The following is a 26,330-nucleotide window of genomic DNA, read 5'->3' as shown; positions in this document are numbered from 1 at the left end:
CAGTTTCTTTGAGCACAACTGTTCATAAGGTATAAGGAATCTTGAATTTGAGGTGTGCAGAAAATATTTAAATTGTTTTCTCATGTATGGTGTTTTTATTTGTTTGATTCGATAATGCAATATCTAAAATCTATTATTGTGCATAAAAAAACAATATTTAATAGATTTTTTTGCCAATGGCGCCTTCTGGTGGTTCAGATTTTTTAATGTTTTCTGTACAGAATCACACTTTTTTTATACATCAATTTTTGTATTTTTTTTTTTGTATTTATTTATTATGCAGTTATTTCCTATATATATTTTTTAATAGGTAAATTTAACTTAAGATCTAAAAACTATTATTGCGTTTAAAGATACTTAATATTTAAAAACATTTTTGACAACAAAGACTTGGGGCTAGATTTACTAAACTGCGGGTTTGGAAAAGTGGAGATGTTGCCTATAGCAACCAATAAGATTCTAGCTTTCATTTATTTAGTGCATTCTACAAAATAACAGCTAGAATCTGATTGGTTGCTATGGCCCACCCTCTTGGGCCATAGTTACCTGCCTATACTCACTTTTCCCCTCCCTCCCCCAGAGTTATAGTGCTTACTGTTACTTGTACTGTGCTGTTTCACCTTGTACTGTGCCATTGTTTGTCCTTGTACGGCGCTACGGATACTTTGTGGCGCCATATAAATAAAAATTAATAATAATAATAATAGGCAGCATCTCCACTTTTTCAAACCCGCAGTTTAGTAAATATACCCCTTGGTGGTTTAGCTATCAGAGATACTGTGCATCTGGCCAATCACTTAGTCCTGAGAGGACTGGTAGTGAGATACAAGCTGAAGTCAAAGGATTATAGCAGGTAGAATAGTGATGGACACACCAAAGTCAAGGAATCATCATCAACATTTATTTATATAACGACAGCAGATTCTGTAGCGCTTTGCAATTGGGAACAAACAGTAATACAACAATACTGGGTAATGCATACAGAGAGTTAAGAGGGCCCTGCTCGCAAGCTTACAATCTATGGGGCAGTTTGATACACAAGGGTAAGTGCTGCATCATATTGAATATTTGTCCAGCTAGAATGCAAAGGTTACAAAATATTTAGTGGGCTGTATGTTCAGTCACACAAATAAGTTGGTCAGAAGGTTATTGAATTTTATATTGGATTTGTTGAAAAACAGGCAGTCAATTTAGAGACTGACAAAGTGGCACAGCAGAGGAAGAACGATTTGCAATGAAAATCAATCTAGCTGCTGCATTCAAAATAGATTGTAGGAGTTTGTGTTTGATTTTGGGAAGACCAGTAAGGAGGGAATTGCAATAGTCAATGCGGGAGATGATGAGTGCATAAATTAAAGTTTTTTCAGTGTCTTGTGTGAGATATGTATGTATGCTGGAAATGTATTTTAGATGTATGCAGCATGATGTAAATATAGAGTTGATGTGGGGAACAAAGGATAGTTGTGAGTCAAGAATTACACCTAGGCAGCTAGCTTGCGAGGTGGGATTTATGGTCATTGTGATGATTATGTACTGTTGTTGTTTTCCCTTAATATTAATATACTATATGTAACCTTGTATTGTAATCTCAATGTGTGCTTTGCTAGATGACATGAGTTTGAACCTATGCAAGTGTCAATAATCTGTTGAAATTAGCCAGACCAGGGAGAGTCCCAAAGTTGTAAATCATCTAGCCAAGCAGAACGAGCAGAGGTGAGAACTCAAGGTTCTGTGAACATTCCCAATCTCAGGACATCCTTAGCTCACTTCGAAAGCCCTGTGACATTTGGTAGATCAATCTGTCCCTATTGACAGCTAGACTCCAAAGGTGGTGGGTGGGAGCTATGTGGAAAAAGTTTTAAAATCTTCTACCATGTGCATTTTCATGAGGGGGTCTATCAAGACCGAAATGTCTCATATTTCTCAATTGTGTTCCCTCACACACCAAGTCTTAACTAGTAAGTAGTGACTCTGGTTTTATTTCCTATTTTATTTCTGAAACTTATTTGTGCAATTTATTGTATGTCTTGTCATTTAAATTTTTGTAACTAAGCCTTGGAAACGTGTTTCCGAAAAATACGAAACCTTGCTGTATCTGGGCCTTGCTGGATGTTCGTGACAGTCATGAAATAAAAAATGGCAGACAGGAAGCTTGTATTCGTGGGTGCGAATATTAATTATGTTTTTGAAAGATTGAGTTTGAGTTGGTGAGAGGACATCCAAGACGAAATGGCAGAAAGACAGTAACGCGAGACAACACAGATGATGAGAGATCAGGAGAGCATAGATAAATTTGTGTTTCATCTGCATAGAGATAGTTTTCTAAGAGAAGTAATGTAGATAAAGAATAGCAGAGGACCTAGGACTATAGAGCTGAGCCTTGTACTCCTACTGATAAAGGAAGCGGAGTGGAGGTTGTTCCAGAGACATGAACACTGAAAGAGCGATTTGATAGGTAAGAAAAGAACCAGGATAGGACAATGGTCTGAAGACCTAGGGATAGTAGCGTTTGTATGAGGAAGGAGTGGTCAACAATGTCAAATGCAGCAGAGAGATCCAGGAGAATTAGAAGAGAGTAATGGCCTTTAGTTTTAACTGTGACCAAATCATTGACAACCTTAGTGAGCACAGTCTCTGTCAAGTGTTGAGAGTTAAAGCCTGACTGAAGAGGATCCAATAGGTTGTTTGCAGAATGAAAGTGTGTGAGGCTAGTGTAGGCAATTCTCTGTAGAAGTTTGGAGGGCCAAGGGAGCTGAGTGATGGGGTGGTAATTTGAGAGAGAGTTTGGGTCAGAATTTAGTTTTTTCAGAATAGGAGTAATCACTGCGTGCTTGAAGTGATGGGAAGATACCAGTAGAGAGAGATGGATGGATTATAGTCAGAGGTGGAATGAGCACAGGAGATAGGGACCTACCAATTTGTGAGTATAAAGGATCGAGAGGACAGGAGGTAGAGTAGGAAGATAAGAGCAGAAATTTCAGCTAAATTTTTTCCCAGCACCCTCTTCATTTGATCCCAAAAATGAAGAGGGGAAGGAATTGAGCTGATTGCTAGACGAGGGAGAAGATTGGAAGTATGTTTGTTTAGCAGTATCCAGAGCATTTCGATAGGAGTGGTAGAAAGCAGTATATGCGCTGAAATCATTAGAGGTAGAAGATTTAAGTCAGTGACGATCTGCTTTACTAGAAAGATTTTGTAGATTTCGTGTTTTTTTAGTGTGCAACGAAGTCTACGCAGAGGGTGAAGAGTCTCTGGAGCCACTTTTTAAAGGGCAGTTGCTTAGGTATGGTTAAAATTAGAAACTGCCATATCAGGGGAGGAGAATGTAGAATTTTGGGAGATAAGGTTTTGTAGAGAGGTGGAAAACTGTTGAAAATCAATAGAGTTAATATTCCTGCAGGTGTAAGAAGCATGGTAGAATTTGACAGCAGGGAGGTTAAAGAACTGGGAGTGAGCAAGTAAGGGGGAAAAGGAGTGTTAAGGAAATTAAAGCTGAGCATAGTGTAGAGAATAAATGGTTAAGACAGTGACCATACTGATGAGTAGTGGATTCAATCCACTGGGAGAGGTCAAGGTAGTAGGTTAGAGAGGGTAGTTTTGAAGCAGCATTGAAACGTGAATTAGCAATAGTGATTTTGAAACCACCCACGATGATGGTGGGGATGTCAGAAGATAAGAAGTGAGGGAACCATGCAGATACATGTTTAAGAAATTGTTGGTGTGGTCCATGGGGGCGATAGATCACAGAAATACACATTGAGAATGGGTTGAAAATCCTAATAGTATGTACTTCAAAAGATGTGTACGTGATTGTGGGGACATTTGGTAGAATTGTGATTGTGCACTGTGCTGTGTGAAGTAGTCCAACACCACCTCCTTGTCTCCCTCCAGGTCTGGGTGTGTGGATGAAATGGAGGCCACCATGTGAAAGGGCTGCAGGTAAGGCAGTGTCTGATTGCATGAAGGTAGACTATTATTATTATTATTATTATTATTAATATTTATTTATAAGGCGCCACAAGGCATCCGCAGCGCCGTACAGAGACAAACAAAATCACAATACAATGGGAGACAGCACAGTACAGTAAACACAGCAACTCAGTACGCTCAATGCACAGCTAGAGACGGCGGGGAAGGGGGAGGGAGGATCCGCAAACGACGGGGCCCAAGAAGGAGGGCGCGGAAGACAGGGAGACCCCCAGGGGGGAGGAGGGAGCGAGAGTGGACGTGGGGTGGAGGACCCTCGAGGAGGAGGGCTAAGTAGCTGGAGAGCAGAGTTAGAAGTGGTGGAAACAGGAGGAGAGATGGCCCTGCTCAGAGGAGCGTACAATCTAAGGGGAGGGGTGGACAGACAGAGAGACGCAGGGGAGAGAGGGAGAGTAGGGGGACAGAGGCAGAAGATAAGGTAGGAAGTTAAGTGGGAGACAGAAAGGCTTTAAGAAAAAGGTGGGTTTTTAGGGCCCGTTTGAAGCTGGACAGATTAGGGGAAGTTCTGATGGAGGGAGGGAGCTTGTTCCAGTGGAGGGGGGCAGCGCGGGCGAAGTTTTGGATACGCGCGTGGGAGGAGGTTATAAGGGGGGAAGAGAGGCGACGATCAGAGGCAGAACGGAGAGGGCGGGATGGAGCATGAATAGAGAGGAGGGTGGAGATGTAGGGCGCAGTGGAGTTGGCGAGGGCCTTGTAGGTGAGTGTGAGGAGCTTAAAGAGGATTCTGAAGGGGAATGGGAGCCAGTGAAGGGCTAGGTAGAGGGGGGAGACAAAAGAGGAGCGGCGAGAGAGGAAAATAAGCCTAGCTGCAGCGTTAAGGACGGATCGAAGGGGATCGAGATGAGAGTGGGGGAGGCCAGTGAGGAGGAGGTTGCAGTAGTCCAGGCGGGAGATGATCAGAGAGTGGATAAGACATTTGGTGGCATCTTGGGAGAGGAAGGGCCGGATGCGAGCGATGTTGCGCAGCTGGAAGCGGCAGAATTTAGCAAGAGAGAGGATGTGGGGGCCAAAGGAGAGAGAGGAGTCGAGGATGACACCAAGGCAGCGAAGTTGGGGGACAGGGGAGATAGAGGTGTTGTCGACAGTGATGCAGAGGTCAGAAGGGGATGGGGTATGAGAGGGAGGAAAAACTATGAGCTCAGTTTTGGCAAGGTTAAGTTTGAGGAATCGAGAGGACATCCAGGAGGAGATGGCAGAGAGGCAGGCGGACACCCTAGAGAGGAGGGAGGGAGAGAGATCAGAAGAGGAGAGGTATAGTTGAGTGTCGTCAGCGTAAAGGTGGTAGCTGAAGCCGAAGGAGCTGATGAGTTCACCCAGGGAGGAGGTGTACAGAGAGAAGAGTAAGGGTCCCAGAACAGAGCCCTGAGGGACCCCGACTGGAAGGGTGGATGGGGGGGAGAGAGACCCAGAGGTGGTGACAGAGAAGGAACGGTGAGTAAGGTAAGAGGTGAACCAGGACAGGACTGGGCCGGAGAGGCCGAAAGACTGGAGGGTGTGAAGGAGGAGGGGGTGGTCAACGGTGTCAAAGGCTGCAGAGAGGTCAAGGAGGATGAGAAGGGAGAAGTGGCCCCTGGCTTTTGCAGAGAGGAGGTCATTGGTGACTTTAGCCAGGGCAGTTTCAGTGGAGTGGAGGGGGCGGAAACCAGACTGGAGAGGATCAAGAGGGAGTATTCAGAAAGGTAGGAGGTGAGACGGCTGCAGACGAGCCTCTCGAGAATTTTGGAGGCAAAAGGGAGAAGAGATATGGGGCGATAGTTCGAGAGAGAAGTGGGGTCGAGATTAGGTTTCTTAAGAATGGGAGATACGAGAGCATGTTTGAAGGAGGAGGGGAAGATGCCAGTGGAGAGGGAGAGATTAAAGAGGTGAGTCAGGGAGGAGGGGGTGGGGGGGAGGGGAGGGGGCCAAGAGAGTGCTGAAGGTGGCAAAGAGGCGGCGGGGGTTAGAGGACTGGGAAGATATGAGGGATTTAAAGAAAGATTGTTTAGCGAGTGAGAGGGCAGAGCTGTAGGATGAAAGGATGAATTTAAAGTGGAGGAAGTCAGCCAGGGAGCGGGATTTTCTCCCGTGACGTTCGGCGGAACGGGAGCATTTTTGGAGGAAGCGGGTAAATTTGGAGTGCCAGGGTTGGGGTTTGGAGCAGCGGGGGTGGACGGAGTGGGCAGGGGCGACCGCGTCCAGAGCGGAGGTGAGGGTGTGATTGTAGAGGGAGACCGCCTGGTTGGGGCAGGCCTGGGAGGAAAGGGGAGAAAGGAGGGTATCGAGAGAGGAGGACAGAGAGGCAGGGTCAAGAGCATTGAGGTTGCGTATGGACAGAGTAGGTTTGGGCAGGGGGAGGGGAGCAGGAGAAGAGGAGAGAGAGAAGGAGAGAAGATGGTGGTCGGATAGAGGAAAGGGAGAGATGGAGAAGTCGGAGAGATTACATAGGTAGGAGAAGACAAGATCAAGGGAGTGACCAAGGCAGTGGGTAGAGGAGGAGGTCCATTGGGTGAGACCAAGGGAGGAAGAGGGTGAGCAGTTTGCTGGAAGCAGGGTAGGTGGGGTTGTCGATGGGGATATTAAAGTCACCGAGAATGATCGAGGGGAGATCGGAGGAGAGGTAGTGAGGAAGCCAGCTAGCAAAGTTGTCAAGGAAGAGGGAGGTGGGGCCAGGGGGGCGGTAGATGACAGTGATGGGGTAGAAGATGGGGTAGAAGAGGCGGATGGAGTGAGCTTCAAAAGAGGAGAAGGAGAGGGAGGGTTCAGGGGGAATGACACGAAAAGTACAGGTGGAGGAGAGGAGGAGGCCAACTCCACCACCAGGGCGGGCACCAGGCCTGGCGGAGTGGGTGAAGGAGAGGCCACCATAGGAGAGGGCAGCGGGGGAAGTAGTATCAGAATCGGAGAGCCAGGTTTCAGTAACGGCAAGAAGGTTAAAGGAGTTGGATAGAAAGAGGTCGTGGATAGCAGTCAGCTTGTTGCGGACGGATCTGGCATTCCAGAGGGCACAGAAGAAAGGGGGAGAGGAGAGGGGGGAAATGGGGATGAGGTTAGCAAGATGAGCAGCGCGCGGGGGATGGCGGGGAGGAACGGGAGAGGTAGGGCGGGGGGAGAGTATGGGTATGGAGTGAGAGCGGGGAGGCATAGTAGGGAGAGAGAGTAACAGAACAGTGAGATAGTGGGGACAGTGAAAAACAGGTAAGAACAAAGGCAGGAAGACAATGAAAAGGTGGAAGATAATAACGAATTAGTTCATGGAGGGCATGGAACAACAGTACAGTGTGATAATAAGGACAATGAAGACAGGTAAGAATGATAGCAGAACAGTAAGATAGTAAGGACAGCGGATAACAGGTAAGAATAAGCAGGGAGACAATAGCAAGATGGAGGACAATAACCAATTAGGGCATGGAAGGCAAAGAATAATAGAAGGAGAGGTAATTAGGACAATGGAAATAGGCAAGAATAATAACAGGTAAAACTAGTTGCTGGTAAATATAAAATCAGGAAAAACAAGATAAAGGCATATAAATAGTAGAATAATAACAGGTAAAAAGTAGAAACTTGTAAATGTACAATCAGGAAAAACAAAATAATGGCATATAAACTAGTGAGGGACGAAAGATTGGAGAAGATAGAATCATGAATGAGCCTTCTTCAAAATACATGCAGCGAAATCCAAAACAAAACTATGTTCCTGCAAAGGTTTGGTACAATTGAGGGACATTATAAAGGATATAAAGGGGTGTGATGCATTGATCTGATCGTCTTTTTCACTGAAGGTCTGATTGCAGAGTAAAGTACGCTGTGCAGTGGTCCAGGTGAGGTGACTAGCTAGATTGCTGTTCTTAGCAGTGTGCTGATTACAGGAATTGAGAGAAGGTGTTTGTAGCTGTCTGTCTCTCACCGGACCATGAGTGCCTCTGCGCTGGTGCGTGGTTCTCTATCCTTCCTGCCGGTGCCTGTCCTGAGCCGCGGCCGTCCGCCATCTTGATGGACTGCGCATGCGCTGCATCCAAGAACTCTTATGACCTTTGCTTTTAATCTAATTGGTGGATCAGGCACCTCTCCCTATTTAAGGCACCTGTGCTCATTGTATTGTTGCCTGATCTTGAGTCTCATTCCCTGTGAGTCTCTGAAGGTGTCCTGCTTGTGTCTTCAGCTTCCTGCTGATTACCTGCTCTACTCATCGGTGGTTCCCATACCCGCTACTGACTCCTGTATCCTGCTCGTGTCCTCGGCTGTCTGCTGGATTACCTGCTCTGCTCATCAGCGGTTCTCATACCCGCTACTGACTCCTGTATCCTGCTCATGTCCTCAGCTGTCTGCTGGATTACCTGCTCTGCTCACCTGCGGTTCCCATACCCGCTACAGCCGTTCAGCGCTCCTGCTGTGCCTGCATATCCTCGTTGGACAAGCTTCTCTACTCATCAGCGGTATCCATACCCGCTATAGACTATTAGCTGTTACGCTGCATATCTGCTTTGTACAAGCCTCTCTACTCAGCAGCGGTATACATACCGCTATAGACTATTAGCTGTAACGATGCATATCTGTTTGGAACAGTTCCTCTGTGCTCTCATTGTCTTCATACAGTTATTGACTCTTTTCATTCCTCCACTTATCCGCACCTGGACCAGTCCTCACTTACTCGCAGTGGTACAACTTGCTATCCGCAGACCACTGACGCCTCCTCTACCTACCTGCACCTGGACAAGTCTTCCCTTCACAGCAGTGGTACAACTTGTAATCTGCAGACCACTGACTTCCCCGCTACCTACCTGCACCTGGACAAGTCTTCCCTTCACAGCAGTGGTACAACTTGCTGAACGCAGACCACTGACTCTCCCGCTACCTACCTGCACTTGGACAAGTCTTCCCATCACAGCAGTGGTACAACTTGCTATCCGCAGACCACTGACTCTCCCATTACCTTCCTTCACCTGCTTACGTCCACCCTGCTCTCCGTGGTTGAAACCTGCCTTTCCACTATAGCTGCAAGTCGCTGACTCATCTACCAGTATAGCTGCTGCAAGTCGCTGACTCATCTACCAGTATAGCTGCAAGTCACTGACTATCATCAATTCCATTGGCATCCTCTCTCCATCTGCTGTTATATACGTTCCACTATTCACCCTACTGCCAGAGGACCGCTGTGCAAACTCCGCCCCTCTGGTAAGCATAGTCAACTGGTGAATCCTGGGCAGAACTCCTAGTGCCCGTGACACTGTCATTGTGAATATTAGCTGTCATCTGTGTTGCAGATGCTCACAGTTATTGTTTTCTGACAGCTTTCTGCAAACAGTACCCTCCCTTTTAAGAGCACACTCTCGATGTGACCCTCTAGGTTTGCCTGGATCCACCCTAAAGACTTTGGCGAGCAGTGCAGGTGCGTGAGCATTGGTTGACTTAATCCAAGAGTACTGCACTCCTCGCAAAGATCTGCAAGATTCAAGGATCAACTGTTGATTTATTCTTGTTGGCACTCTATCTCCTCTACGGAGGTGGAACCAACTTACGTCTAGGAAATGGTACCTACACCACTGATTTCAGAAGTGAAATGTGGAACACTGGATAGATCTGAAAGGAAGGTGATAGTCTGTATGATACTGAACTGATTTTACCATTGAATGAGTACAGACAGTAATCTTGAAGAAAACAATGAAAAATGCTTTATGCTCCTGTTTTTCCTAAATTAGTGTCACATGAGATCAGAGATTTGACACCATCTCTTTATTTTGGTCTGAAGAACTTCCAACAGTCAGAGACATTTCCAAAATTAGAAAGAGAAAACTTACTCTCATCCTAACGAACCAATATTCTGTCAAATGTGGAGGAAATACAGTTGCATCTCTCAGACTCTAATGCTTTCTATACAAACATCATCAAAATGTGCCCTGTGTGAGGATCAAATTCACGACCTTCGGATTGTGAGAATGCCACGCTACCGACTACACCAGGGGTGGGCAAACCTGTCCTCAAGGGCCATATCCAGTTCATGTTTTTAGGATTTCTGTCTGTAGAAACAGGTGGGATAATTACTGACCCAGCCAAATAGATTAACTCAGCTGTACATGATTAAAGAAATCCTAAAAACATGAACTGGATATGGCCCTTGAGGACAGGTTTGCCCACCCCTGGACTACACTAACAAGGCAGCTGGTTGGCATTTTCCTTTGACAAGGTGGTAAATTAACGATTATGCAATGGATTCCAGCAATTTTATTTTGTCACTATTTCAAACATTGAAAGGTTGTCTCAAGGTGTTTTCATATGGTGTAGCGATAAGGATTCTTAGTTTTCACCCAGGCAAACCGCGTCTGATTCCCGCTATTTCAATAAATAAACAGTCAACTTTAGAGACAGAAGTAAAAAACTTAAGAAAATGTGTTGATATTTGCACCTAGGTGCTTTCTTCCTTCTTGCACAAACGCTCCCCTTTTCCTTAAATTCTTTTTTGAAAATGTCAAATGCTTTGACAATTCCAACACCTCTATTGTCGGTCAGAATTCAAGACTGCTAACATTTCCGGATGTTTTTTCAACTGGGTGAGAAATGGAATTGTGGTTCTCAGATGGGAATGGTGTATGAAGTCAAGAGAGGCTACATTTCTCTATGTTCTAGCAACTGTCTGAGAAAAGGAATTCTGGTTCTCAGGTTGCAATTCTGCACTCTGAGGTCAATAATCATGAATAAGACGATGGAAATGCCTTATGCTCTCTATTTTCCAAAATTAGCTGCAAGCTTGATTATTAATTTGGCACCTTTCCCATTATTGTTGGCCTAAACTCATTCTGTAGCATGCAAGGTTTCATAGTTTATTTCCTGCTGTAAACTGAATAATCCTTCAATCTTGATAGGTAACATTTCTGGATGGTCTGTCAACTTTCTGAGACACCAGATTGACTCTCAGACTGAAATGCACTGCTCTGAGGACAATGGAAAATGCTTTATGTTCCCCTTCTTCCTAAATTAGTTTCACATCTGACCAGGGATTTCACAGCATCCCCATTTTTTTAGTCTAAAGAACTTCAACAGTCGGAGACATTTCCAAATCTAGAAAGAGAAAACTCCTCTCATCCTGACGGTCCAATTTCCCCATCTTCTGTCAACTTTGCAGTAAACACAGTTGCACTTCTCACACTGTAATGCTTTCTAGACAAACATCAAAATGTGCCCTGTGTGAGGATCGAACTCACGACCTTCAGATTATGAGACTGACGCGCTACCTACTGCGCTAACAAGGCAGTTGGTTGGCATTTTTCGTTGACAAGATGGTAAATCAAGGATTATGCAATGGATTCCAGAAATTTTATTTTGTCACTATTTCAAACATTGAAAGGTTGTCTCAAGCTGTTTTCATATGGTGTAGCGATAAGGGTTCTTAGTTTTCACCCAGGCAAACCGCGTCTGATTCCCGCTATTTCAATAAATAAACAGTCAACTTTAGAGACAGAAGTAAAAAACTTAAGAAAATGTGTTGATATTTGCACCTAGGTGCTTTCTTCCTTCTTGCACAAACGCTCCCCTTTTCCTTAAATTCTTTTTTGAAAATGTAAAATGCTTTGACAATTCCAACACCTCTATTGTCGGTCAGAGTTCAACACTGCTAACATTTCCGGATGTTCTTTCAACTGGGTGAGAAATGGAATTGTGGTTCTAAGATGGCAATGGTGTATGAAGTCAAGTCTCTATGTTCTAGCAGCTGTCTGAGAAAAGGAATTCTGGTTCTCAGGTTGCAATTCTGTACTCTGAGGTAAATTATCATGAACAAGACAATGGAAATGCCTTATGCTCTCTATTTTACAAAATTAGCTGCAAGCTTGATGATTAATTTGGCACCTTTCCCATTATTGTTGGCCTAAACTCATTCTGTAGCATGCAAGGTTTAATAGTTTACTTTCTGCTGTAAACAGAATAATCCTTCAATCTTGGTAGGTAACATTTCTGGATGGTCTGTCAACTTTCTGAGACACCAGATTGACTCTCAGACTGAAAAGCACTGCTCTGAGGACAACAATCTGAAAGAAGACAATGGAAAATGCTTTATGTTCCCCTTCTTCCTAAATTAGTTTCACATCTGACCAGGGATTTGACAGCATCCCCATTTTTTTAGTATAAAGAACTTCAACAGTCGGACACATTTCCAAATCTAGAAAGAGAAAACTCCTCTCATCCTGACAGTCCAATTTCCCCATCTTCTGTCAACTTTGCAGTAAACACAGTTGCATCTCTCAGACTGTAATGCTTTCTAGACAAACATCAAAATGTGAACTGTGTGAGGATTGAACTCACGACCTTCAGATTAGGAAACTGACGCGCTACCTACTGCGCTAACAAGGCAGCTGGTTGACAGTTTCCTTTGACAAGGTGGTAAATCAAGGATTATTCAATGGATTCAGAAATTTTATTTTGTCACTATTTCAAACATTGAAAGGTTGTCTCAAGCTGTTTTCATATGGTGTAGCGATAAGGATTCTTAGTTTTCACCCAGGCAGACCGCGTCTGATTCCCGCTATTTCAATAAATAAACAGTCAACTTTAGAGACAGAAGTAAAAAACTTAAGAAAATGTGTTGATATTTGCACCTAGGTGCTTTCTTCCTTCTTGCACAAACGCTCCCCTTTTCCTTAAATTCTTTTTTGAAAATGTAAAATGCTTTGACAATTCCAACACCTCTATTGTCGGTCAGAGTTCAACACTGCTAACATTTCCGGATGTTCTTTCAACTGGGTGAGAAATGGAATTGTGGTTCTCAGATGGCAATGGTGTATGAAGTCAAGAGAGGCTACATTTCTCTATGTTCTAGCAGCTGTCTGAGAAAAGGAATTCTGGTTCTCAGGTTGCAATTCTGCACTCTGAGGTCAATAATCATGAACAAGACAATGGAAATGCCTTAGGCTCTCTATTTTAGAAAATTAGCTGCAAGCTTGATGATTAATTTGGCACCTTTCCCATTATTGTTGGCCTAAACTCATTCTGTAGCATGCAAGGTTTCATAGCTTATTTCCTGCTGCAAACAGAATAATCCTTCAATCTTGATAGGTAACATTTCTGGATGGTCTGTCAACTTTCTGAGACACCGGATTGACTCTCAGACTGAAAAGCACTGCTCTGAGGACAATGGAAAATGCTTTATGTTCCCCTTCTTCCTAAATTAGTTTCACATCTGACCAAGGTTTTCACAGCATCCCCATTTTTTTAGTCTAAAGAACTTCAACAGTCGGAGACATTTCCAAATCTAGAAAGAGAAAACTCCTCTCATCCTGACGGTCCAATGTCCCCATCTTCTGTCAACTTTGCAGTAAACACAGTTGCATCTCTCAGACTGTAATGCTTTCTAGACAAACATCAAAATGTGCCCTGTGTGAGGATCGAACTCACAAGCTTCAGATTATGAGACTGACACGCTACCTACTGCGCTAACAAGGCAGTTGGTTGGCGTTTTCTGTTGACAAGGTGGTAAATCAAGGATTATGCAATGGATTCCAGAAATTTTATTTTGTCACTATTTCAAACATTGAAAGGTTGTCTCAAGCTGTTTTCATATGGTGTAGCGATAAGGGTTCTTAGTTTTCACCCAGGCAAACCGCGTCTGATTCCCGCTATTTCAATAAATAAACAGTCAACTTTAGAGACAGAAGTAAAAAACTTAAGAAAATGTGTTGATATTTGCACCTAGGTGCTTTCTTCCTTCTTGCACAAACGCTCCCCTTTTCCTTAAATTCTTTTTTGAAAATGTCAAATGCTTTGACAATTCCAACACCTCTATTGTCAGTCAGAATTCAAGACTGCTAACAGTTCCGGATGTTCTTTCAACTGGGTGAGAAATGGAATTGTGGTTCTCAGATGGCAATGGTATATGAAGTCAAGAGAGGCTACATTTCTCTATGTTCTAGCAATTGTCTGAGAAAAGAAATTCTGGTCCTCAGGTTGCAATTCTGCACTCTGAGGTCAATAATCATGAACAAGACAATGGAAATGCCTTATGCTCTCTATTTTACAAAATTAGCTGCAAGCTTGATGATTAATTTGGTACCTTTCCCATTATTGTTGGCCTAAACTCATTCTGTAGCATGCAAGGTTTCATAGTTTATTTCCTGCTGTAAACAGAATAATCCTTCAATCTTGATAGGTAACATTTCTGGATGGTCTGTCAACTTTCTGAGACACCAGATTGACTATCAGACTGAAAACCACTGCTCTGAGGACAATGGAAAATGCTTTATGTTCCCCTTCTTCCTAAATTAGTTTCACATCTGACCAGGGATTTCACAGCATCCCCATTTTTTTAGACTAAAGAACTTCAACAGTCCTCCGACTGTTTTTAGGTAACATTTCTGGATGGTCTGTCAACTTTCTGAGAACATTTCCAAATCTAGAAAGAGAAAACTCCTCTCATCCTGACGGTCCAATTTCCTCATCTTCTGTCAACTTTGCAGTAAACACAGTTGCATCTCTCAGACTGTAATGCTTTCTAGACAAACATCAAAATGTGCCCTGTGTGAGGATCGAACTCATGACCTTCAGATTATGAGACTGACACGCTACTTACTGCGCTAACAAGGCAGTTGGTTGGTGTTTTCTGTTCACAAGGTGGTAAATCAAGGATTATGCAATGGATTCCAAAAATTTTATTTTGTCACTATTTCAAACATTGAAAGGTTGTCTCAATGTGTTTTCATATGGTGTAGCGATAAGGATTCTTAGTTTTCACCCAGGCAAACCGCGTCTGATTCCCGCTATTTCAATAAATAAACAGTCAACTTTAGAGACAGAAGTAAAAAATTTAAGAAAATGTGTTGATATTTTCACCTAGGTGCTTTCTTCCTTCTTGCACAAACGCTCCCCTTTTCCTTAAATTCTTTTTTGAAAATGTCAAATGCTTTGACAATTCCAACACCTCTATTGTCAGTCAGAATTCAAGACTGCTAACAGTTCCGGATGTTCTTTCAACTGGGTGAGAAATGGAATTGTGGTTCTCAGATGGCAATGGTATATGAAGTCAAGAGAGGCTACATTTCTCTATGTTCTAGCAATTGTCTGAGAAAATAAATTCTGGTCCTCAGGTTGCAATTCTGCACTCTGAGGTCAATAATTATGAACAAGACAATGGAAATGCCTTATGCTCTCTATTTTCCAAAATTAGCTGCAAGCTTGATTATTAATTTGGCACCTTTCCCATTATTGTTGGCCTAAACTCATTCTGTAGCATCAAAAAATGGAAAAGGGGCGCTGTATCCACCGTTTTTTTATTATATCATAAAATACACTTGAAAAAAATTACATATGTTATTACATACAGCAGTTTAATACTGCAATATAAGTAGAAAATAAAAACCTAATGGTACCATAAACTACTAATTAGCATTGATTGCTCCTAAAATCCTGAGGTTAGTGACAGCTGGGAATACAATGTATCCAAGTGCAGAAACAAATAAACATGTGAACATGTAAAGAATTAAAATCATTCAGAACAAGTGAATCATCGTGTATATTACTTAGTTGATGGAATCATCTGATAATCAAAAGTATCTTGGATGGTAGCACTATTAGTTCTCTTATGATTTTGAAGTGTCGGATGCTCACTGCAACAAATAGACAGTGGAGATCCTTAGTTATAAACGGATCACATTCGGTTTCAATGAAGAAATGTAAAGCTCTCCTGATTTTCACAAACAAACGGCAGCCGAGTGGGTTGGAATTAGCATGCAGACAACTGCAGCAATAATGACAAAGTCTTAGACCAGTTGAAACTCCACTTTGCGTAGCCGATGCAGATTGTACAACGGAGGCAATTGAACATAAATTCCGCGCTCCACTTACTTGGATCCAGCTGGATACCCCGGGGTATAGGAAGAAGGTGTCCTGAATGGCTATAGGTAGTATGCCAAATCAAATTGTCCTGACGCGTTTCTCCGTGACAAGCACGGTTTCATCAGAGGAATAAGATTGCCAGAGTATCCACATGTCATTTAAGGCCGGTCCGTATGTATCACGTGACATCATCCAGCCAATCAAGGGGTTTTGATTCCAATCGTCAGTGTGTTTTAAATCAGCGTATAATATGGGCTGTGTAAATGTTTCCACCAAACCCTATAAAACTGTCTGGGGAGCAATTGCACATATAGTCAAGTAAATTATGCATATGGGGCAAACAAAATAAAATAAAATAATAAAATAATAACAACCCTTCGTGCCAAATAATAAACGGCACTATATGAACCAGTATACGCTTGTGTATAAATAAACAAATAAATAAATAGGTCTTGAGCTGCATGATCCCAATCACGGACCATAAAATAAATGACAAATCATATATATATACATATATATATAAATACATATATATATATATATATATATATATATATATATATATAAGGCATAGAAGATTTGCCTAAACATATAAAATATGAAATAGAAAGACTTTCTTATAATTAAACACCAAATAACAATAAAAAAAAAAAAAAATCTAATGGAGGAAGCGGTCTCCCATCCAAGTATTGGCCCCACCTAATCCTGCTTAGCTTACGGATCAAGTTATATAAAACTGACATGAGGCCAAATGAACTAAATAAAAAATTGTAGATACAAAGATCTTATAATCATATAAATAAAGATTAATTAAATTAAATAACTTTAAAAACATAAACCCTAAAGATGTGTAACAAGAGCCCTATCAAACATAGTAGAATATACATAACAAATATCACAGATGACCCTACTGAACTGGTCTTCATTCACATATTATTTAGTTCTATACTTTCATTGAGTCCGTAAGGAACCATGGAATTCAATCTAAATATCCAGTATGCCTCTCTACGACATAAGAGATTGAATCTATCACCACCCCTAGGGGTGATGTCAATTTGTTCAATAGCCCTAATTTGGAGTCCATCCAGAGAACCATTCATACATGTATTGACATGCATTGATAAACTATGGGTTTTCACATTTTTCAAAATATTTCTGCGATGTTCTGTGAAGCGTACTCCCACAGAGCGGATAGTCCGCCCCACATACTGTGAACCACATGAACAATTTATCAGATAGACAACATATGTGGATTGGCAGTTCAATATTTTGTCAATAACAAATTTCTCCCCAGAAACATGGGAAGTAAAAGAAGTACATTTATGATCTGCAGACCCACATGTCAAACATTTTTTCCTACCACACCGATAGAAGCCATTAGGTCTCATGGTTAGCCAATTCTTCATTAGTAAACCATTAGTGGATGGTTTCGCTGACCTTTTGGGGTCAAAGAAACTCGGTGACAAATATTCTTTCAGATTACGGGATTTTCTGAACACAACATTATTATTCCTCGAAATTGAGCAGCTCAGTAGATCGTCAGCTACCAGTATCATAGAATTCTTATTGACGATATGTTTAATTCGATGAGCATAGCTATTATATTGTGTAGTAAACATTAGAGATCTATCCTTATCACTGGACTTTTGTTTATTCCTAAATGGTGAGTTGACCAGGTTGATTCTATCAATATCCGTTACAACATCTAAAGCACGTTGTAATACTTTTGATGGATAGCCCTGTTCTTCAAATGATTGATAAACGATAGCAGCATGTTTCTTAAAATCATTATTGATTGAACAATTCCTTTTCATCCTCATAAATTGACCCTTAGGGATATTGTCCTTCCAGGGCCTAAAGTGATTGCTTTTATAGTGCAGGAAACTATGAGCATCGATTGGTTTAGAGTATGTTTCAGTACAAATTGTACTGTTACTTACCTTCAATGTGACATCCAAGAAGTTGATGGTCTCCTTATTGAAATTACTTGTAAACCGTAGACCAAAATTATTAGAGTTAAGATGTGCAACAAAGGAAGAAATAGAAAAATCATCCCCATCCCAAATAAAAAACAGATCATCAATATATCTGCCATAGAGGACCAGGCTCGCCCCGAATCCAGAACCCCAGATGTACTGCTCTTCAAAAAGCCCCATATAGAGGTTCGCAAAACTCGGGGCGAACCTGGTCCCCATGGCCGTGCCCAGTGTCTGTAAATAAAAATGTGTATCAAACAAAAAATAGTTGTGTTGAAGAATAAACTTAATAGATGATAAAATAAAATCGCACATATGGCTATTTAAGTCCGAGGCAGTCAAAAATTTAGATACTGCCTCAATGCCCTTGTCATGTGGAATATTAGAGTAAAGGGCCTCCACATCACACGTTAGAAATTGATATGAGGCTTTCCATTGAATTCCATCCACAAGCTTCAAAAATGATAGAGTATCTTTAATGTGCGACTTTAATAAAAAAACATAAGGTTGAAGGTGTGCATCAACATAATAAGATAAATTACTCGTCAAAGAACCAACACCAGAAATAATAGGTCTACCAGGAGGTGCGTGCAGGGACTTGTGAATTTTAGGTAAATGATAATAGGTAGGGATCACCGGGTGTGATATAAAGAGAAACCAAAAAACATCTTTGGAGATCACATTTTCGGCAAGAGCTGAATCAAGAAGATCCCGCAACTCATGTTGAAACAAAGATGTTGGATTTGAATCCAATCTGGTATAAAACCTTGTGTCATTGAGTTGTCTCATTGCTTCAAGGACATAATCATCCTTGTCCTGAAGAACCAAGCCACCCCCCTTATCAGCCGGCTTGATAATAATATTACCATCTGACAAGAGATCTTTAATGGCCTTTCTCTCTAATGGAGTTAGGTTATCTTTTAGGGGTTCACTTGTTAACTTTTCACATAAATTCCTAAAATCGTTCATGGTGGTTTTATAGAAGCTCTCCACAAACGGACCCTTAAATTGTAAAGGGTAAAAATTAGAGGGATTCTTGAACTCTTTACCTGAATATACAGTATTTATATCGAACAAATTTACAGTCTGGGAGACAGCCGTCGACTCCTCAGTTAGATTTTCTGCCCTTAAAGATTCAAGATTGCCAAGAGCTGCCATGTCATCTGAATCTAGAATAATTGGCATGCCTTCCGTTTTTGATTTTTTCAAAGCCTTGTGGGCAAAATATCTTTTTCTACTAAGGCCCCTCATATATCTATTGAGATCTACAAATAGACTAAAAAGATTCGGTTTAGAGGCAGGGGCAAATTTCAAACACTTGTTTAGTAATCTCAATTCAGATTCAGACAATTTTTTCTTAGATAAATTAAAGATACCTTTGTTACTCAGAACCGGCGAAGATTTTTTGTGAGATTTGGAGGCTCTTCCTCTACGTCCTCTAGTTCCGGTTCTCTGTTTCTTTTTAATATTTGGGGGCCTCGCCCTTGAGATATTTGGGTGTAAGTTTGTGAATTGGGGCATCCCCCTAAAAAAGAGGAAGAAGAGGATGCGGTGTTAGATTTAGGGGGGCTATTGTCTCCTAGATTTTCAGGGGTGCCCTTAGAGTCTCTATTTGGTCCTTTTGGTCTGGCTCCTTCTCTTGTTCTCTCTAAAGCACTTCTATCAAAATCCCCATTTGTATTTCTCGATTGTCTACTAGTTAAGAAATCAGGATTTCTCCATGAATCTTCCGGGGCTGGATGATCTGGTGAATCATAAGGATGTTTATTATTCTTAGAGAAGGAAGTTGGATCAGAATCCCTTCTAAAAAAGTTAGACTTTTTAGTATTATTGTAGTATGACCGAGGTCTAGATGAAGAAGATCTTGATCTAGATCTGGCTAACTTAGGCCAGTTCCTTGATTGTCTATTGAAGGACCTTACCCTATCATTAACATAATCATCTTTGTCTCTTGTCATCTTATTGTCCTTCCTTAAGATTAGTGACCTCTCGAATTCTTCCAGTCTTTTATTAATTTTAAGGTCTCGCTCTTTGAAGCCCTCTTCCCGTTCAAAATCTTTAAGGGAAACCTGAATTTTATCAATTTCTGCCTCTATTGAGTGAACCTTATTGTTCCTATATTGGACCAAAAGCTTCATTAAATTAAAAGAACACATGTCAAGGGTAATATTCCATTCTCTTAAAAAATCTGGGTCATCCTGAAAGGATGCTGATTTAAAGATCCGTAGACCTCTCGGAATAATTTTATCATCTAAATATTTCTGTAGAGTTAATTGATCATACCAGTGTCTGGTTTCTGCCAGACATAGGGTTTCTAGTCTATTAAACAGTTTATACATGGCTATATTAGGGTCTTTACTAGTAGGGCCAGTAGAAGACACCGGTAACCCCAAATACCCTTGTCTTCTTTCAGCTCGCTCAGTTACACATCTCAAAGTGGACATGATAAAAAAGATATAGAGTAATGCAGCTCAAAACTACAAACGATTGGGTAAGCAGCCCAATAAACAGATAAATAATCAAATAAATACAAAAATAAATCAGGCGCTATGAATCATATATAATGTCATGTGGTAATGGACCGCAGCTCCCTATGACAGATATCAAACTGTCAGAAACATACAAGTATCAAAAAATGGAAAAGGGGCGCTGTATCCACCGTTTTTTTATTATATCATAAAATACACTTGAAAAAAATTACATATGTTATTACATACAGCAGTTTAATACTGCAATATAAGTAGAAAATAAAAACCTAATGGTACCATAAACTACTAATTAGCATTGATTGCTCCTAAAATCCTGAGGTTAGTGACAGCTGGGAATACAATGTATCCAAGTGCAGAAACAAATAAACATGTGAACATGTAAAGAATTAAAATCATTCAGAACAAGTGAATCATCGTGTATATTACTTAGTTGATGGAATCATCTGATAATCAAAAGTATCTTGGATGGTAGCACTATTAGTTCTCTTATGATTTTGAAGTGTCGGATGCTCACTGCAACAAATAGACAGTGGAGATCCTTAGTTATAAACGGATCACATTCGGTTTCAATGAAGAAATGTAAAGCTCTCCTGATTTTCACAAACAAACGGCAGCCGAGTGGGTTGGAATTAGCATGCAGACAACTGCAGCAATAATGACAAAGTCTTAGACCAGTTGAAACTCCACTTTGCGTAGCCGATGCAGATTGTACAACGGAGGCAATGTAACATAAATTCCGCGCTCCACTTACTTGGATCCAGCTGGATACCCCGGGGTATAGGAGGAAGGTGTCCTGAATGGCTATAGGTAGTATGCCAAATCAAATTGTCCTGACGCGTTTCTCCGTGACAAGCACGGTTTCATCAGAGGAATAAGATTGCCAGAGTATCCACATGTCATTTAAGGCCGGTCCGTATGTATCACGTGACATCATCCAGCCAATCAAGGGGTTTTGATTCCAATCGTCAGTGTGTTTTAAATCAGCGTATAATATGGGCTGTGTAAATGTTTCCACCAAACCCTATAAAACTGTCTGGGGAGCAATTGCACATATAGTCAAGTAAATTATGCATATGGGGCAAACAAAATAAAATAAAATAATAAAATAATAACAACCCTTCGTGCCAAATAATAAACGGCACTATATGAACCAGTATACGCTTGTGTATAAATAAACAAATAAATAAATAGGTCTTGAGCTGCATGATCCCAATCACGGACCATAAAATAAATGACAAATCATATATATATACATATATATATAAATACATATATATATATATATATATATATATATATATATATAAGGCATAGAAGATTTGCTTAAACATATAAAATATGAAATAGAAAGACTTTCTTATAATTAAACACCAAATAACAATAAAAAAAAAAAAAAAAATCTAATGGAGGAAGCGGTCTCCCATCCAAGTATTGGCCCCACCTAATCCTGCTTAGCTTACGGATCAAGTTATATAAAACTGACATGAGGCCAAATGAACTAAATAAAAACTTGTAGATACAAAGATCTTATAATCATATAAATAAAGATTAATTAAATTAAATAACTTTAAAAACATAAACCCTAAAGATGTGTAACAAGAGCCCTATCAAACATAGTAGAATATACATAACAAATATCACAGATGACCCTACTGAACTGGTCTTCATTCACATATTATTTAGTTCTATACTTTCATTAAGGCCGTAAGGAACCATGGAATTCAATCTAAATATCCAGTATGCCTCTCTACGACATAAGAGATTGAATCTATCACCACCCCTAGGGGTGATGTCAATTTGTTCAATAGCCCTAATTTGGAGTCCATCCAGAGAACCATTCATACATGTATTGACATGCATTGATAAACTATGGGTTTTCACATTTTTCAAAATATTTCTGCGATGTTCTGTGAAGCGTACTCCCACAGAGCGGATAGTCCGCCCCACATACTGTGAACCACATGAACAATTTATCAGATAGACAACATATGTGGATTGGCAGTTCAATATTTTGTCAATAACAAATTTCTCCCCAGAAACATGGGAAGTAAAAGAAGTACATTTATGATCTGCAAACCCACATGTCAAACATTTTTTCCTACCACACCGATAGAAGCCATTAGGTCTCATGGTTAGCCAATTCTTCATTAGTAAACCATTAGTGGATGGTTTCGCTGACCTTTTGGGGTCAAAGAAACTCGGTGACAAATATTCTTTCAGATTACGGGATTTTCTGAACACAACATTATTATTCCTCGAAATTGAGGAGCTCAGTAGATCGTCAGCTACCAGTATCATAGAATTCTTATTGACGATATGTTTAATTCGATGAGCATAGCTATTATATTGTGTAGTAAACATTAGAGATCTATCCTTATCACTGGACTTTTGTTTATTCCTAAATGGTGAGTTGACCAGGTTGATTCTATCAATATCCGTTACAACATCTAAAGCACGTTGTAATACTTTTGATGGATAGCCCTGTTCTTCAAATGATTGATAAACGATAGCAGCATGTTTCTTAAAATCATTATTGATTGAACAATTCCTTTTCATCCTCATAAATTGACCCTTAGGGATATTGTCCTTCCAGGGCCTAAAGTGATTGCTTTTATAGTGCAGGAAACTATGAGCATCGATTGGTTTAGAGTAAGTTTCAGTACAAATCGTACTGTTACTTACCTTCAATGTGACATCCAAGAAGTTGATGGTCTCCTTATTGAAATTACTTGTAAACCGTAGACCAAAATTATTAGAGTTAAGATGTGCAACAAAGGAAGAAATAGAAAAATCATCCCCATCCCAAATAAAAAACAGATCATCAATATATCTGCCATAGAGGACCAGGCTCGCCCCGAATCCAGAACCCCAGATGTACTGCTCTTCAAAGAGCCCCATATAGAGGTTCGCAAAACTCGGGGCGAACCTGGTCCCCATGGCCGTGCCCAGTGTCTGTAAATAAAAATGTGTATCAAACAAAAAATAGTTGTGTTGAAGAATAAACTTAATAGATGATAAAATAAAATCGCACATATGGCTATTTAAGTCCGAGGCAGTCAAAAATTTAGATACTGCCTCAATGCCCTTGTCATGTGGAATATTAGAGTAAAGGGCCTCCACATCACACGTTAGAAATTGATATGAGGCTTTCCATTGAATTCCATCCACAAGCTTCAAAAATGATAGAGTATCTTTAATGTGCGACTTTAATAAAAAAACATAAGGTTGAAGGTGTGCATCAACATAATAAGATAAATTACTCGTCAAAGAACCAACACCAGAAATAATAGGTCTACCAGGAGGTGCGTGCAGGGACTTGTGAATTTTAGGTAAATGATAATAGGTAGGGATCACCGGGTGTGATATAAAGAGAAACCAAAAAACATCTTTGGAGATCACATTTTCGGCAAGAGCTGAATCAAGGAGATCCCGCAACTCATGTTGAAACAAAGATGTTGGATTTGAATCCAATCTGGTATAAAACCTTGTGTCATTGAGTTGTCTCATTGCTTCAAGGACATAATCATCCTTGTCCTGAAGAACCAAGCCACCCCCCTTATCAGCCGGCTTGATAATAATATTACCATCTGACAAGAGATCTTTAATGGCCTTTCTCTCTAATGGAGTTAGGTTATCTTTTAGGGGTTCACTTGTTAACTTTTCACATAAATTCCTAAAATCGTTCATGGTGGTTTTATAGAAGCTCTCCACAAACGGACCCTTAAATTGTAAAGGGTAAAAATTAGAGGGATTCTTGAACTCTTTACCTGAATATACAGTATTTATATTGAACAAATTTACAGTCTGGGAGACAGCCGTCGACTCCTCAGTTAGATTTTCTGCCCTTAAAGATTCAAGATTGCCAAGAGCTGCCATGTCATCTGAATCTAGAATAATTGGCATGCCTTCCGTTTTTGATTTTTTCAAAGCCTTGTGGGCAAAATATCTTTTTCTACTAAGGCCCTTCATATATCTATTGAGATCTACAAATAGACTAAAAAGATTCGGTTTAGAGGCAGAGGCAAATTTCAAACCCTTGTTTAGTAATCTCAATTCAGATTCAGACAATTTTTTCTTAGATAAATTAAAGATACCTTTGTTACTCAGAACCGGCGAAGATTTTTTGTGAGATTTGGAGGCTCTTCCTCTACGTCCTCTAGTTCCGGTTCTCTGTTTCTTTTTAATATTTGGGGGCCTCGCCCTTGAGATATTTGGGCGTAAGTTTGTGAATTGGGGCATCCCCCTAAAAAAGAGGAAGAAGAGGATGCGGTGTTAGATTTAGGGGGGCTATTGTCTCCTAGATTTTCAGGGGTGCCCTTAGAGTCTCTATTTGGTCCTTTTGGTCTGGCTCCTTCTCTTGTTCTCTCTAAAGCAGAAATTTTATTTTGTCACTATTTCAAACATTGAAAGGTTGTCTCAAGGTGTTTTCATATGGTGTAGCGATAAGGATTCTTAGTTTTCACCCAGGCAAACCGCGTCTGATTCCCGCTATTTCAATAAATAAACAGTCAACTTCAGAGACAGAAGTAAAAAACTTAAGAAAATGTGTTGATATTTGCACCTAGGTGCTTTCTTCCTTCTTGCACAAACGCTCCCCTTTTCCTTAAATTCTTTTTTGAAAATGTCAAATGCTTTGACAATTCCAACACCTCTATTGTCAGTCAGAATTCAAGACTGCTAACAGTTCCGTATGTTCTTTCAACTGGGTGAGAAATGGAATTGTGGTTCTCAGATGGCAATGGTATCATCATCATCATCATCATCATTTATTTATATAGCGCCACTAATTCCGCAGCGCTGTACAGAGAACTCATTCACATCAGTCCCTGCCCCATTGGAGCTTACAGTCTTAATTCCCTAATTAACACACTCACACAGACAGACAGAGAGGGAGAGACTAGGGTAATTTTTGACAGCAGCTAATTAACCTACCAGTATGTTATTTTTTGGAGTGTGGGAGGAAACCCACGCAAACACAGGGAGAACATACAAACTCCACACAGATAAGGCCATGGTCAGGAATCGAACTCATGACCCCAGTGCTGTGAGGCAGAAGTGCTAACCACTAGGCCACTGTGCTGCCCTATATGAAGTCAAGATAGGCTACATTTCTCTATGTTCTAGCAACTGTCTGAGAAAAGAAATTCTGGTCCTCAGGTTGCAATTCTGCACTCTGAGGTCAATAATCATGAACAAGACAATGGAAATGCCTTATGCTCTCTATTTTCCAAAATTAGCTGCAAGCTTGATGATTAATTTGGCACCTTTTCCATTATTGTTGGCCTAAACTCATTCTGTAGCATGCAAGGTTTCATAGCTTATTTCCTGCTGCAAACAGAATAATCCTTCAATCTTGATAGGTAACATTTCTGGATGGTCTGTCAACTTTCTGAGACACCGAATTGACTCTCAGACTGAAAAGCACTGCTCTGAGGACAATGGAAAATGCTTTATGTTCCCCTTCTTCCTAAATTAGTTTCACATCTGACCAAGGTTTTCACAGCATCCCCATTTTTGTAGTCTAAAGAACTTCAACAGTCGGAGACATTTCCAAATCTAGAAAGAAAACTCCTCTCATCCTGACGGTCCAATGTCCCCATCTTCTGTCAACTTTGCAGTAAACACAGTTGCATCTCTCAGACTGTAATGCTTTCTAGACAAACATCAAAATGTGCACTGTGTGAGGATCGAACTCACGACCTTCAGATTATGAGACTGACACGCTACCTACTGCGCTAACAAGGCAGTTGGTTGGCGTTTTCTGTTCACAAGGTGGTAAATCAAGGATTATGCAATGGATTCCAAAAATTTTATTTTGTCACTATTTCAAACATTGAAAGGTTGTCTCAAGGTGTTTTCATATGGTGTAGCGATAAGGATTCTTAGTTTTCACCCAGGCAAACCGCGTCTGATTCCCGCTATTTCAATAAATAAACAGTCAACTTTAGAGACAGAAGTAAAAAACTTAAGAAAATGTGTTGATATTTTCACCTAGGTGCTTTCTTCCTTCTTGCACAAATGCTCCCCTTTTCCTTAAATTCTTTTTTGAAAATGTCAAATGCTTTGACAATTCCAACACCTCTAT

General features: G+C 40.7%; 5 non-coding genes across 5 annotated transcripts; all 5 read right to left on the bottom strand.

The window, feature by feature from the left end:
* Positions 1–11,137: 11,137 nt before the first annotated feature.
* On the bottom strand, positions 11,138–11,210 carry TRNAM-CAU (transfer RNA methionine (anticodon CAU)). Its single transcript has one exon. It is a non-coding gene; the product is annotated as a tRNA-Met (tRNA).
* Positions 11,211–12,233: 1,023 nt separating this feature from the next.
* TRNAR-CCU (transfer RNA arginine (anticodon CCU)) lies at positions 12,234–12,306 on the bottom strand. Its single transcript has one exon. It is a non-coding gene; the product is annotated as a tRNA-Arg (tRNA).
* Positions 12,307–13,322: 1,016 nt separating this feature from the next.
* Positions 13,323–13,395, bottom strand: TRNAM-CAU (transfer RNA methionine (anticodon CAU)). The gene has a single exon. It is a non-coding gene; the product is annotated as a tRNA-Met (tRNA).
* A 1,064-nt stretch (positions 13,396–14,459) lies between these two features.
* Positions 14,460–14,532, bottom strand: TRNAM-CAU (transfer RNA methionine (anticodon CAU)). The gene has a single exon. It is a non-coding gene; the product is annotated as a tRNA-Met (tRNA).
* An 11,385-nt stretch (positions 14,533–25,917) lies between these two features.
* Positions 25,918–25,990, bottom strand: TRNAM-CAU (transfer RNA methionine (anticodon CAU)). Its single transcript has one exon. It is a non-coding gene; the product is annotated as a tRNA-Met (tRNA).
* Positions 25,991–26,330: the final 340 nt, after the last annotated feature.

Source organism: Mixophyes fleayi, chromosome 4 (assembly GCF_038048845.1).
Source record: "Mixophyes fleayi isolate aMixFle1 chromosome 4, aMixFle1.hap1, whole genome shotgun sequence".
In the NCBI taxonomy this organism is placed as follows: domain Eukaryota; kingdom Metazoa; phylum Chordata; class Amphibia; order Anura; family Limnodynastidae; genus Mixophyes; species Mixophyes fleayi.
This window is presented reverse-complemented; position numbering and strand designations above follow the sequence as displayed.